The sequence below is a fragment of the Vombatus ursinus genome, unplaced genomic scaffold (genome assembly GCF_900497805.2).
Source record: "Vombatus ursinus unplaced genomic scaffold, bare-nosed wombat genome assembly UNPS02014821.1, whole genome shotgun sequence".
Lineage (NCBI taxonomy): Eukaryota > Metazoa > Chordata > Mammalia > Diprotodontia > Vombatidae > Vombatus > Vombatus ursinus.
In genome coordinates, this window is record NW_020954599.1 from 11003129 (window position 1) to 11017115 (window position 13987).

Consider the following 13987-nt stretch of genomic DNA (forward strand, 5'->3'; position numbering starts at 1 on the left):
CTTCCTTCTTACCTTCATGGCTTAGCTCAGCTACTCCTACATGAAGTCTTTCCTGATTATCTTTCTCCTCAAATGATCGTATTTGTATTTACTTATTTCTGTACATATGCAAGGAAGGTATCTTCCTTTTCATTTCACTGACAAGCATAAATACACAGAATAGGAAATCTAAGGTTGGGGAGTAATTTTTTTGGTTCCTACTACAAGTGGAAGAGTTATATATGAAAGGGACAGGCGCACTTGCTGCCCCTGGAGATACTGAAAAAAGTTCTGAAACCTAATGATGAATTCTGGGATTTTTATTCCTAGAAGGACAACATTCTTTTTCTGCCCTGGGAGAAATACTGGAGAGACTAGAGAGCATTTGCTTTCAGTTTTGGACAGGGACAACCCAGTTGAGTTGGAGTTTGCAATAAAGAAGGAACAAGCCATCAGCAAAGTAGACAGTTGGAATTTGTCTTTTTATTTTTTTGTTTTTTAATACCTTTTTATTTATTTCATTAAATTTTCCCAATTATATGTAAAAATTTTTAAATCATTTTTTTAAAATTTTGAGTTCTAGGTTCTCTCTTTTCCTCCATCCTCTCATTGTTATCTGGCCACTGGACCCAGATGACTCTGGAGGAAAAACTGAGGCTGGTGACTTTGCACAGCCTTCCCTCATTCAAATCAAAGTCAATTGCAAGTGATGTCATCATCTCCCTAATGTCGTGGTCCTCTTCAAGAATAAAGGACAAGCCACAACCTTGAGAAGGCAAGTAATTTGATATCAATTATTACATGTAAAGTCATGCAAAACATGTTTCCATATTAGCCATGTTGCAAAAAGAAAACATACAAAAAATAAAAGAAGAAAAATAAAGTTTTTTAAAAAGGATCCTTCAACGTGCCTTCAGAGTTCATCGGTTCTCTCTCTGGAGGTGGATAGCATTTTTTCATCATGGGTCATTGTCTTTATCAGAGTAGCTAAGTCTTTCACAGCTGATCATCCTTACAATATTTCTGTTATTGTATACAATGTTCTCTTGGTTCTCCTCACTTCACTTTGCATCAGATTATATGAGTCTTCCTAGGTTTTTCTAAAACCATCCTACGCATCATTTCTTAAAGCACAATAGCAGAATGTGCCTTTAGAATGAGATTAATATTGTGGTGCTGAGGTGATTACAGAAGAGAGCCGAGCTCTCTCTGCTGAGTTAAATCACTGAATGGGAGATAACTAAAATGTTCTTCAAGAGACTGAGGGTACTGAAGTCCTTTGATTCTCTCCTACCTTTTTACTTCTCTCTCCACCTACAGACAGACTCCCATTTCTCTGTTCTTCACATCTATCTTGAGTTTTTGAAAGCCTTTTCCCTTGACACAGAACTATGATCTGTTATAATTGTTCTGTGATGCATATGTATATATATTAATATTATATATTAATTGTGTGTCAGGGTGGTCAAATGGTGGGTCCAGTGGCTAAATGAAATTACACAAAATTTCCTAGTCCAGAAGGTTTATATTTCAACCCAGAATAGTTATTAGGAATTTCCTAACTAGAGGACTCTAAGCTGTAATTGTGAGAGAACCTTATGGTTATTTTGTTTAAAAAAAAGGTTTTTTTACAAACATACCAAAAGGGAGAATTAAATTGAACCCAGAGTTGTTTGTTTTGTTTTATTTTTCCCCCTTTACTCTAGGCTAAGCCACCATTACACCAGAATCAGATGACCTAGAATATGGGCAGCTCAGTCAGTCATTCAACAAACATTTATTAACTCTACTTTCCGACAGGAAAGGGGGGAGAAAAGGAGATAGATCAAGATGCTATGGCTATTCCTATGGGGAGAATAAAGATATAGTCTGGAAAACTATCCTTTCCTGATAGGAGAAAGAAAGAAAGAGTCAATGCCTGGTTATTTTTTATTGCTGTTTTTCAGGTCTTTTATATGAACAAACCCTTCCTTACAGAAACGCCTGCTGTGTATGTAAGTGTCTCTCTTACAAGGGTGGGGAACCTGCGGCCTTAAGGATGCATGTGTCCTTCTAGGTCCTTGGGTGCAGCCTTTTGACTGAGTCCAAGTTTTATAAAACAAATCCTTTTATTAAAGGGATTTGTTCTGTGAAGTTTGGATTCAGTCAAAGGGCCGCACTTGAAGACCTAGAGGGCCACATGTGGCCTTGAGGCCACAGGTTCCCCACCCCTGCAGTAGAATTTAAGTTTCTGGAGGGCAGATACTATTTTTTTTCATCTTCCCAATACATCCTCAGTGCCCATCAAAGCAGCTTGCACACAAAGTGCTTAATCAATACTCGCTCAATTGAACTGTATTGCTCCAGGACTCAGATTTTAAATTGCATACAAAAAAGAAAAAGGAACTACAGCCATAGAGGCACAGCAGAGATTCCGGGAACGAAAGCATTCTGTGGTCAGAGCAGCATGACAGAAAAATAAGTTTGGCAGCAGCAGGAAAAAAGAAATGAGTAAGAGAAGCAGAGAAACCAAAAAGCAGAGCAAGCCAGGCAATAGATACCACCCAACCAGGCATCCCAGCATGGCACTAAACTCAAGGTCACAAGTTTGTGAGACAGGATCTAGCTGCATGGTGGCCTGGAAGACACAGCTAAAGGAGATAAGTTATTTTCTTCTCACCGTAAAGAGAATTGGAGATTCTCAAGAGAGCACAAAGAGACAGCATGGGGATTTTGAGCTGAGGCTGTAGAGAAAAGAGAAGGGGCAACCAGATGTGGTGGCAATAGGAGGACATGTCATATGGAGAGAGGGGATATGTGTGACGGAAGCTTCAAGATGACTGGCACCTCCATCTACCAGGACTTCAAGTCCCTCTTAAAATCCTATCTTCTACAGGAAGCCTTACCGATCCCCCTTAATTCCAATGCCTCCCTTCTCTTTGGATTATCTCCAATTTATCTTGTATGAATCCTGTTTGTACATAGGTCTTTACATGGTCTCTCCTTCATTAGATTGTGGGCACTCTGAAGTCAGAGACTGTCTTTTACACTTCCTTGTATTCTCAGCACTTAACACAGTTTTTGTTCAGTCATTTTTCAGTTGTGTTGACCCTTCATGACCCCATTTGGGGTTTTCTTGGCAAAGATACTGGAATGATTTTGCCATTTCCTTCTCTAGCTCATTTTATAGGCAAGGAACTGAGACAAATAGGGTTAGGTGACTTGTCCAGGGTCACCCAGCTAGAAAGTGACTGAGGCTAGATTTGAACTCAGGAAGATGAGTCGTTCTGACTCCAGGCCCAGCACTCCATCTATTTCACCACCTAGCTGCTCAGCACAGAGAAGACACTTAACAAATGCTTATTGACTGACTGACTAATCATGGCAGACAGAATAGCTGTAGCCAGAGAATGGGGAGAGTTATCACTGATGAACTTTCACCTGTCCAAGAATCCAGGAAGCTAGAAAAGGAAAAGTCACTTTATTCTATCCCTTTTCCCCTCCCCCTGCTTCTATCCAAGAGGACAGTTGTTTGTCTGCTATTTTAAGTATTGATTTTAAAAGCTAACTCACTAGAATCTGACCCATTTTAACACCGAGACTTCAAGAGGAAGGAACAGTGTTTGGCTACACTTGGTGTGCAGTTATACAGAAAAGATCAAGGTGAAAGCCCTGGTCTAAAGAATATCAGGCCTTCTCTTGGCTAAAGGTGGAAACAAATCAAGAGATACTCATGGTTTTGATTGATTTTGGAAAAACTTCCCAAAAGATGAAACTAAACCAGATCTCAAGCTACAATGAGCTGAGTCAGGGTGCCATCTTTCTCTCTGGGCTCTGTTGAGTAATTTGGCCTCACTCACTCATCCTTCACCTTACCCCTATATACAGAAAGTTCTCAGTAAGGCTGGAGTGAAGGGCAACGACTAGAGAAAAGGAATTGTTGTTGGGAAGAGGAAAAGTGTTGGCTGGAAACATTCGTATTCCAAAGATGGGGCAAGAGATGAAGTTGGTTCTTTTCTTTTTGGCTTTACTTTCAACCTTACACCTAGACATATACAAACAGTATAAAATGATAAAGAAAGGCCTTTATGTACATTCCAGCTGATGAGATCATAAGCACCAAGGATAGAAAGTCTTCTTTATCATCCATTAATTTGGCCATGGAACACTTTAAGCCTTAAGCATATTAATGGAACCTCAAAGAACAAAGATCCAGCAATTTCCAAGGACATAGACTATCCCTAGGCCAAAGGGGCAGGGCAAAAGACATTCTGGAGTAAAGTAAATCCATTTCCATATTCAAAATTGTTGAACTTTTAATACAAACATCATTTCATATTTAATATTTTAAAGGGGGAAATATTGCCAGCATCAACATTTTCTCATGGGATCTTTGTTCACATTGTATGAGAAACACCAATTACTGACCTTCTAGGGCACAGCAAAGTTTTAAAAGAGAGAAAGAAAGAGCATGAGCAAGGGAAATGTCAACCATCACTTTGTCCCAGTGGATTAAAATGATTTTAGGCACACAGAAGTACTGTCAGTCAGCATTTTGCCTGGTGTTGTAGAAAGAAGACTGGACTTGGAGTCAGAATACCTCGATTTGAGCCTTAGCTCTGACATAATTTTGGTGTATGGTCTTGAAGTTATGTCTTCTATGAGTCCTTTTCCTCATCTATAAAATGGGGATGACTTTATTTGGCTTATCTGCTTTACAGGATGAGATAGTAGAACCACTCTTCAAAGCCAAGAAGATCTGGGTTCAGGTCCTATCTCTGATACACACTATGTAACTGCACAAATTAATTAACTTCCCCCATTCTAGAGAACTCTCTAGGATTATGCATTATAAAAGGTACCCATCTGCAATGATAGATGGTATTTCCTCACCTGGGAGTTCCATAGAACAATAAGATCACGGGTCAAATTCCTATCCCTATAGAGTTGTGGTGAGGGAAGTATTTTGTAAATGTTAAAAATGGGTGTTGATTATTCTCTTTGATTATTTTAAGTATTTATAGCTATCAATAATTGGAAAGGATGTATGACAAATGCAGATTGCATCAAATCAGGAGGAGTAACAATAACTAGAATTCATGGAGCTGTAGAAATAGGATGAGAATCAACAAGTATTATGACCATTGGGACAAAATAGCCACCAACTCTCTGGATATGATGGGAAGAACACTGAATTCTAAGTAGTGTAGAGTGGGTTCAAATCCCAGCTGTAGGGGCAGCTAGGTGGCGCAGTGGATAGAGCACCAGCCCTGAAATCAGGAGGACCTGAGTTCAAATTCGGCCTCAGACCAAACTTGACACTTACTAGCTGCATGACCCTGGGCAAGTCACTTAATCCCAATTGCCTAAAAAAAAAAAAATCCCAGCTCTAATATTCACTACTTCTGTGACCTTGAGATTGTCACCTAAACTCTTTGAACCTTGGTTCTTCATCTGCAAAATGAGAGGGTTATGCTAGATGACTTCTAAGGTCTTTTCTGGCTCTGAATCCTATGATTCCCAATGTCATCCTGTTAGGCAAGATAGTGGGCTAACCTGAAGTTCCTCTGGACAAAGCATCCAGGAAGCATATTCCCAGCCAACTGGAAAAAGATGGTAGCCAATAGAAAATCCTTTCTTGAAGGTGTGCCGGAGACGCATACTCCATGAATAGAGTATAAAATGAGATGATTAAACCAAATGGCCTCTAAGATCTTTGATTCTAAGATCTTATGACTTAGTAGCCCTCAAGGAAATCACAGGAAATTGATTGACATTTTGACATCGATGGGCTTCTGACTTTCTAGACTTCACTGCCATTATTCAGCTGCCTTCCCACCCTGGAACTTCCTTCAGTGCATGAGGCCTTCTCACAGCCGTCTACCCTGTGGCCCAGTTCTGCCATTGATGAGTTCCTTACAGTGCCTCCATTTTGGGAATGGGCTCAGGCCAATAATGCTCTATTCCCCTCCTTGCTGTGTTTCTGAGTCTCCAGACTTTGCCACTATGCCCCCCAAAATAGGTATTTCCCCCCTCTCTCTCCTTTTCAGCTCCCTTTCTATGTTGTCTTCTCCCATTAGAATATATGCTCCTTGGTGGCAGGTACCATCTTTCTTTTGCTTATCACAGTGCCTGGCATATAGCAATGCTTAATAAATGCTTGTTGCTGCCTGTTACCTTGAGAAACTAGGGTTCACTCAGAAGAAGAAGGACAGGACGGTAGAAAAATAGTGGTCATGCCATGAAAAAATTGGCTGAAGGATTTGGGTATGTTTAACCTGAAGAAAAGACATAGGAGTACATGAGGTCTGTTTTCCAGTACTAGTTACTAATGTGAAAGTCATGTCTAAATCAGATTCTGTATACAATCTAACCACAAAGCTGTTAGGACAAAAATCAAAATCAACAACAAATTAGAAGAATAAAAAGGATTAGATGTGGTATGCAGATGAGTAAACTCAAACCTACAAGTTGTTGATATGGGGGAAAAAAAGAAATGGAGAAAAGAACAGACATCAATACAGACACAATTTTCTAAGAAATTTTACTGATATAAATCAGTTACTAAAAACCTTAAGACCAAAAAAAAAAAAAAGAGAAAGAAAACTAGAAAGTGCCTCAGCCAACAAATCCCTGATTTCCTTACCAAGTAGCAAGAGACTGCAGACCTCCTAAGGGTAATTAATACCCTTATATGTATATGTATGAATATGAATATGTATCATCAAATGTTCTCCCCATTTCCCAATATGGTCCACTGAAAGCTGAATTCAGATTTCTGGCTTTACTTGAGTCCTTCTTCTATTCAAATTTAAAGTTTATGAATACCCACTCTGTGTATTCCCCAGACCAATATAACCAATATAAAAATTCAAAACAAAAAAAAAAATTAGAGAATGAGCATTTTTGTCAACCATTTTCCTAAAGTTACTACTTCCTATGCCTCTAAGGGAGAGGGCCTGTCTATTTCCTATCTATTTCCCTTTCATCCTCAACATATCAGCAGAGGGATATAAACAGTTAAATTCATGCACTGTTATTGCAGCCTGAAGGCTGGGCTTTTTTGCCTAGTTAACATTTATTCATTTTTGACCTACCAGGGTTCATCATAGGACAGAAGTCATTTGTTTCTCCACCTCTTGCTTTTCTGCGAGCATCACGTCTCTGACATTCTCTTTCCCGGTCATTAGTCATCGCCCTCTTGTCCACATGTGTCCTTAATTATACCTGGCCACCTATGCCACTGCCAGTCTGTGGCCACTCATCCATCCCACCATGAAGGTTTTCCACCAGCCCTCCACAAACATTTATACTTCATGATAGCCACTAGGTTAAAACTGATTTCATCCACTAGACTCCTGAAGTCCTCCTGCTCAGAGAGGGTGATTATCCGTGACCATCTTCAGAAACATTAAGAATCATTGAGGTTGACTGAGTGTGTTCCTCCTTGAACACATCCCACTCATGCAATGAGAACATGCTAGTCCTAATTACCGAATTCCTTCTTTAGATGACACTTATTTCTTTGGTCTGCAAAGAATCTGCAAAGTAAAACTTCTCTGGGTCAACCCCAAACCTGGAGGTTAATTGTCTATGCTGGTGCTATCCTCTATCTTCCTGAAAGGTTTTTCATGGAAGGTATGAATTATCAGGGTGCCTAGGCATCAAACGTTAGCTCACTGCCTGCAGTATTCTGATAGTACCTGGGATCAGCTCTTGCCTCCTCAAATCCCACAGATGCTTGCCAGGTATGGGCACATCAGAGCCACAGTGCCCACCTTCTCATTGTCACCTAAACCTTCTCTAGGGAATTTCAAACTCACCATGATATAACTGAGGTGGGAATTGTCCTCCTTGGCCAGACCATAGAGGCCTAGCCTCTGTATATTCTGTAGAGAGATATATGTTGTTTTTATCAGAAAATAACTAGAAACTAAACATCACTTGTAATTCATTGTCCAGCACAATAAAATACTACATTTTCAATTCTCAATGTCATTGCTATATGGTATATTATGTGTCCCCATGAGAAAAGCCAAGGACACTTTTATGGGTCAGTAGCTAGTCTTTTGGACCCATGGCAATTCCCATTCCTGACCCCATTCTCCATTTGCCAATGCCAATCCAGTGGAATTTGGTTTCTGATAGACCAATCCCACATTCCTCTCTCAAATGCAACCAACACAATTACAGTAAAACACAGCTGGCTTCTTTGTGTGAAATCTCTTGGTTTTGCTCCTGATGTGCCCAGCTTCAACATCTGCTCCCAAACTTCCTTATCCCTCTGGAATGATTGAGTATGCATACTAGTCCAAGCATCCAGCTGGCTTGGCCTGAGCTTTTTTAGTCCAGTTTGATTTATTTGAATCCATTTTGGTCTCAATGGTCCATTCTTTTTGAGAATTCTGAGTGCCAGATTGGACTAATGTATAGTACTTACTCTGTGTTATAGTTCTGTCTCTTGTCATCAGCTTTGTTTCTACTTCCCTAATCTCCCACACTAACTTGGAGGCTGTTGCCTCTTGATGAAGCAGTAATACTCAGTATTTACATAATGTTTAAGGTTTGTAATGGACTTTCCATATTTTATCCTCACAACAATGCTGGGAGACAGGTACTATATTATCTTTATTTGCAGATGAAGAAACAGACACTGGGGGTTCCATAGCTAACATTTGTGTGAGGTAGGATTCACACTCAGGTCTTCCTGACTTCAAGTCCAGTATCCTAGCCACTGTACTGCTTGGTTGCCACTATAATATTGCTATTTGAAACTATAGCGTTTTTTCAGGTACACACCCCCTGAACACTTGGTCATCCAAGCATAGCTTCAATGGCCTCTCACGTAGAAGACGATAGATTCTTTAATAGGCATTGGAATCTTGTTGTTATTGTTGTTGTTCAGTTGGGTTCAACTCTTCATGACCCCAACAATGTATTTGTGGGGTTTTCAAGGCAAAGATACTAGAGTGGTTTGCCTGTTTTCTTCTCCATTGTGTCCCCATTTTACAGTTGAGGAACTGAAACAAATAGGGGATATAAATGACTTGCCCAAGGTCACCTAGGAAATGTCTGAGGTCATATTTGAACTCAAGTCTTCCTGATTCCAAACCCAGTGTTCTAACTATTGAGCCACCTAGTAGCCCCAACTTAGCATTACATACTATGCGAAGTCTGAAGTTACTGAGACATATTCTGGAGAGAATGCTAACTGTGATGGCTGAAGAGAAGACAAAGGCTAAGAGTACTTATTTCCTAATAGAACTGAATTTCACTCTTATCTTGTGAAAGAATGTGAAGAAAATTCTTAAGAGACCTTAATAGTATCCCGAAAGAAAGAAATATCAGGATTATGTTTCCAGAATTGAGTAAAAGACAATGATATTTAATGGTGACCTTGATTGTGTGTACACATATAGATATACTTTTCCTCTGCTGATAAATTGTAAATTATTACTTATGTCTTTGTTTTATTGTTACTGTTAATAACTGTTAATAAATAGTATAGTCAGCAAATTTGATGTTTATTTAAACCTGGGATGTTTAAAGATTTGATTTATAGAGATAGGCAAATGTTTATGGGAAAAGAGCTTTCTTCAGTTTATAAATATGTAATATTTAATAAACAGGGATGCAGGCTCAGAGTTAATTAATGAGAGATTTTACAATTTTACCGACTAATATGGACATATCAGAATATGCTCCTTAATTGCTTTAGAACCAAGGATGAGAAGGAATAAGGAGAATGACCCAGTTATCAGTTAGAGAGGGGTAATCACTCTACCTAGGCTATACCTGATACAGAGCCAATCCTAAGCTCCTGCTGCATTGGCATGATCATACATTCTATAGTCACCGTTACTTCGATTATTGTTATCTGAAGAAGCCTCTTTAACTTAAGTACAAAGTCAGAGCTTCTCTAATTAAAGGCCATTAGAAATGCTATATAGCTATTCTCTGTGCTCACATTGTCATCAAATTGATTGTCCAGGACATACATATATTTAAGGACAGTGACCTAGGGGTACTGAGAGTCTCTAGAAGGTTCCTTTATTTTTCTTCATTGATCTGCTATGATTGCTTCCTTAGTCATGTCTCAATGTCATGTCCTCACCAAGGTTCAATGTATTCCTATCTAGGAAAGTAAACATGCTTCCTTAAACATGATTATAGCTTTCCACAGTGTGTCTACTCTGGCTGAAAAAAAACTAGTTGACCAAGAGCCTGAGCCATGATAACCAGCTGGCACTGGGTCATTAGTTACAGAAAAGAATGTTCTTGTCTCCAGATGACATCATCCATAATCCATTCTGGTCTCATCATGAAGGATTTAAACTTGCTTGAGCTTCTGTCAGAAGCAGAATTATCAAGTAGTATCATTTCTATAAATCTCTCCAAAGATCTCAGGAGGTTCGAGAGTGTCCAATAGCCAGCAGAATACATACATTGAATTATCTTCCTGTCTGTATGCCTCTCACAATAACTGACATCCATCCTCTCAGATTCCACAGCATTGTGCAACATGCTCTCAGTCTTGGATTCCTCACAATCAGTAGGTACCCCCTGTAACTCATAACCAAAAGTCCTTCCTTAGCACCACTTCCTCAATAGTTGCAGAATCACGGTGAGTACTTGCCTCAAAACAAATATAAAATGTCACTCCGATGCACCATTATTTAATGTCACTTTGATGTAATTTTACAGGAATCAAATTTGCCTAGATGAATATCAAGCTTTGTTTTGAATAGGACACTACCAAAATTGACAAAATTAGATTTTCTTTTTAGAAGCCTAAGCCGACAACTTTAACTTCCATTAGATTGTGAACTCCTTGAAGGCAGGAGCTATATTTTGCCTCTTTTTGTAACCCCAGTGCCTGGCACGTAGTAGGTACATAACGAGTGCATATTGACCGATGGACTGAATATAGCCTAGACTCAAAAGGGGAGAAAACAGCAAAATCACTGTCAATGGTATAGTCAATGATCAGCTCAAGGGTGAGCCTTGTGCCTCAGCACAAGCAATTTAAACTTGAGGCCCATAATTAATTAGACAAAAATTTTACAGCATAGCCTATATGCTAGACGGCCCTAGACCCCCACATACTATATAATTCATCTTTGTGGGGGAGTTTGCTGGTGAATCATCTGTCTTAGCTCACTGTGTTCCTGGTTGGCTCCATGATCAAGACCTAATGTTACAGCCACAGCATATCTTAACATTTTCCTCCTTTGAGGGGGAAGAAATGGGAGGGGGAGAAAATTTAAAACTCAAAATCTTAAAGGAAGGAAAGGTTGAAAACTAAAAATAAATAAAGACCAAAAAAAAAAAAGAGATAGTATTTGTAAGGAATTAGCATAGCACTTGGCACATTATAGGTGCTTAATAAATATTTGTTTCTTTGTTTCTCTCTTTTTTTTCTCTTCCTTCCTCTGTTCCCTCCCTTTCTCCCTTTTTTCTCTCCTCTCTCTTTTCTTTTTTCCTCCTTTCTATCCTCTTTCCTTTCTCCCTCCTTCCTGCCTTCCCTCCTTCTTTCCTTCCTTCCTTCCTCCCTTCCTTCCTTCTCATTACTTTCTCTTCTTTTTAAAAGATCTTTGGTAAAGGAGCAATGGTCCAATAGGAAAGAAAGTCAGTACCTAATGGAAAAATTTTTATTTTTTTATAAACATTATTTACCTATAATAAAGAGATTGCCATAGACTGTCATGATTTAAAAAATACTATTTTAACTTTAATTTTCCTTCTTATTCCTTTTTGAAAAATTTTATTTATTTTATTCTAAACTTGAGAAATAAAACAAGCATTTCCATAACAAAGTAGAATGGAAAAAGATGATTGTACATGAAACTGCAAGTCTATTATGTACAACTTGCTATTTCTCCTAAATATATAATAAAGTTATCACGTAAACGTCAAAAGAAAATTTTCCTCCTTCCCTTCCTCTGGGCTGTGACAATATCCCCTGTACTTCCAAAATAACATCTCATAGAAATTAAGTCTTCATTCCTTTCTTTCAGGACCAAATTTTAGGGTCTACAGCTTCATGGAAAATGTAGTTCCTAATCAGAAAGGCTTTACCCTTCAGAAGTGTTGAGTTGTTATCCAAAATATTACAGAAGGGGTAATAAGGGTTCTCTGGTCTAACCGGTAACTAAGAAGTAATCTCTTCTACAACCACACAACAAGTATTCATCTAGTTTTTGTCTGAAGACCTCCAGTTGGGGGCATGGTGGGAGGAACCTGCTACCTACTGAGACCACTTTGGTAAAGCTCTCATTGCTAGAATTTTTTTTTAATAAATGAGTTGAAATTTGCTTCTTTACAATTTCCACCAGTTATTCCTAGTTCTGCTCTCTGGAGTCAAGCAAAATAAATAAATAAAAATCTCTCTTCAATAAGATAGCCTTTCAGGGATTTAAAGACAGTTATGACTTCCTCTCTAAACTTTTTTTCCTCTATATTAAATATGGCATAGTCACAACGTCTCTTGCCAACTTGTGAGCATGTCTCTAGATTTTTTTTTCTATCTTGTCAATGTCTATTGAGCACAGTACAATTCAAAAGTAGAGAAGAAGGGTAGTAGGGAAAAGAAATGCCTGTTAATTGAAAAAATAAAATAAAAGTTAAAATTAAGTAAAAGAAATTAAAAGGAATTTAACTTTGTCCTTCATATATTGTCTGAACAGAGAAGAGTACAGTGCATTCTTTGTACCATGTTTTTCTTAATGATGCCTAAGATTGTACTTGTGTTTTTGGCTGCCATGTCACGTTGTTGACTTTTATTGAACTTGTGGCCCAGTAAAACTTCCATAATCCTTTTCAACATAACTTAGACATTCCTCTTTTATCTTTGACTAAGGCAATTGAATTTTTGAAACCACATGTAGGACTTTACATTTATACTTTAGTTCTTCAATGGATCCATCCTTCTATCAATATTGGTCTAACAATGTAGATTGCAACCCATCTACACTTTCTCATTTTGGGTGACCCCATTTCCATGTCTTCCCATAAATTCTCTATAAGGGAATCTATCTAATATGCTGGAGGACTTTGTGTTTATTTCTGCTCATCTCCATCTTATTAAATTCAGCCCCCCCCCAACTTTAGCTTAGGGATCTTATGTCTTAGAGAAGGAGGAGGAAAAGAATTCAGCAAAAAGAAAACTGTTTGGCTCCATCTGAAAAAAAAAGTCAGCCAATAAAAGTAAGTTTTTGTTACATATGTTGTTACATGTATTTTTAAAATTCCTAACAATAGAATGTAAATCAGGGTGAACCCATAGGGATTTGTCGGAAGAGAGGCTGCAGTAAAGCAGGTACTTACTTAGTCCTTCACAGGGTATGAATGATTTTCCCAGGCCCCTGCTCACAATTTTTGTCTTGCTGACATGTTCATGGCAATGCCAGCAGGCTCTAAAGCCTGCCAGGTGGTATAAGGCTAAAATAGCAAGAACACCAAAAGTTGGCTCAAGAAAAGGCAGACTGGGACAGAAAGGGGTTTTTCAAATTTTCAAAGGGAGTATAAGAAAGCTTAGAAAGAAACAGGCCATTTATGTGAGAGAATTCATCTCAGGGGACAAAAAAACCTAAGGTCTAGTTCACAATGGGACAAAGGAATTCAGGAAATTCAAAATGGAGAGAGATCCAGTATAAGGTCACCCCCTTTTAAAAACAGATTGTAAACAGCTGGTGTCCAGCTGACCCATGGCTGTTATGGTGCAGAGAATGGGGCCCTAACAAAAGAGTGATACAACTTATTCTGTGACCCAGGATCTGAAACACAAAGATAGCAAAGAAGCAATGGATGCCCAACTTCTTTCTCATATTCTCCAGGGATCCGGCCTGCCCAGGAGGGAAGCTTTATATTCCCAAACACTTAAAGACTAGAGAAGGAATGTGGCCTTGTGGAAAAAGCATTGCCCTCAAAGTCGACAAAATTGGATTCTACATCTGGCTCTTCCATTTGCAGGCTACGTAGGTGAGAATGTCACCACCTCTCAGCTCAAGCTTCCTTGTCTCTGGAATGA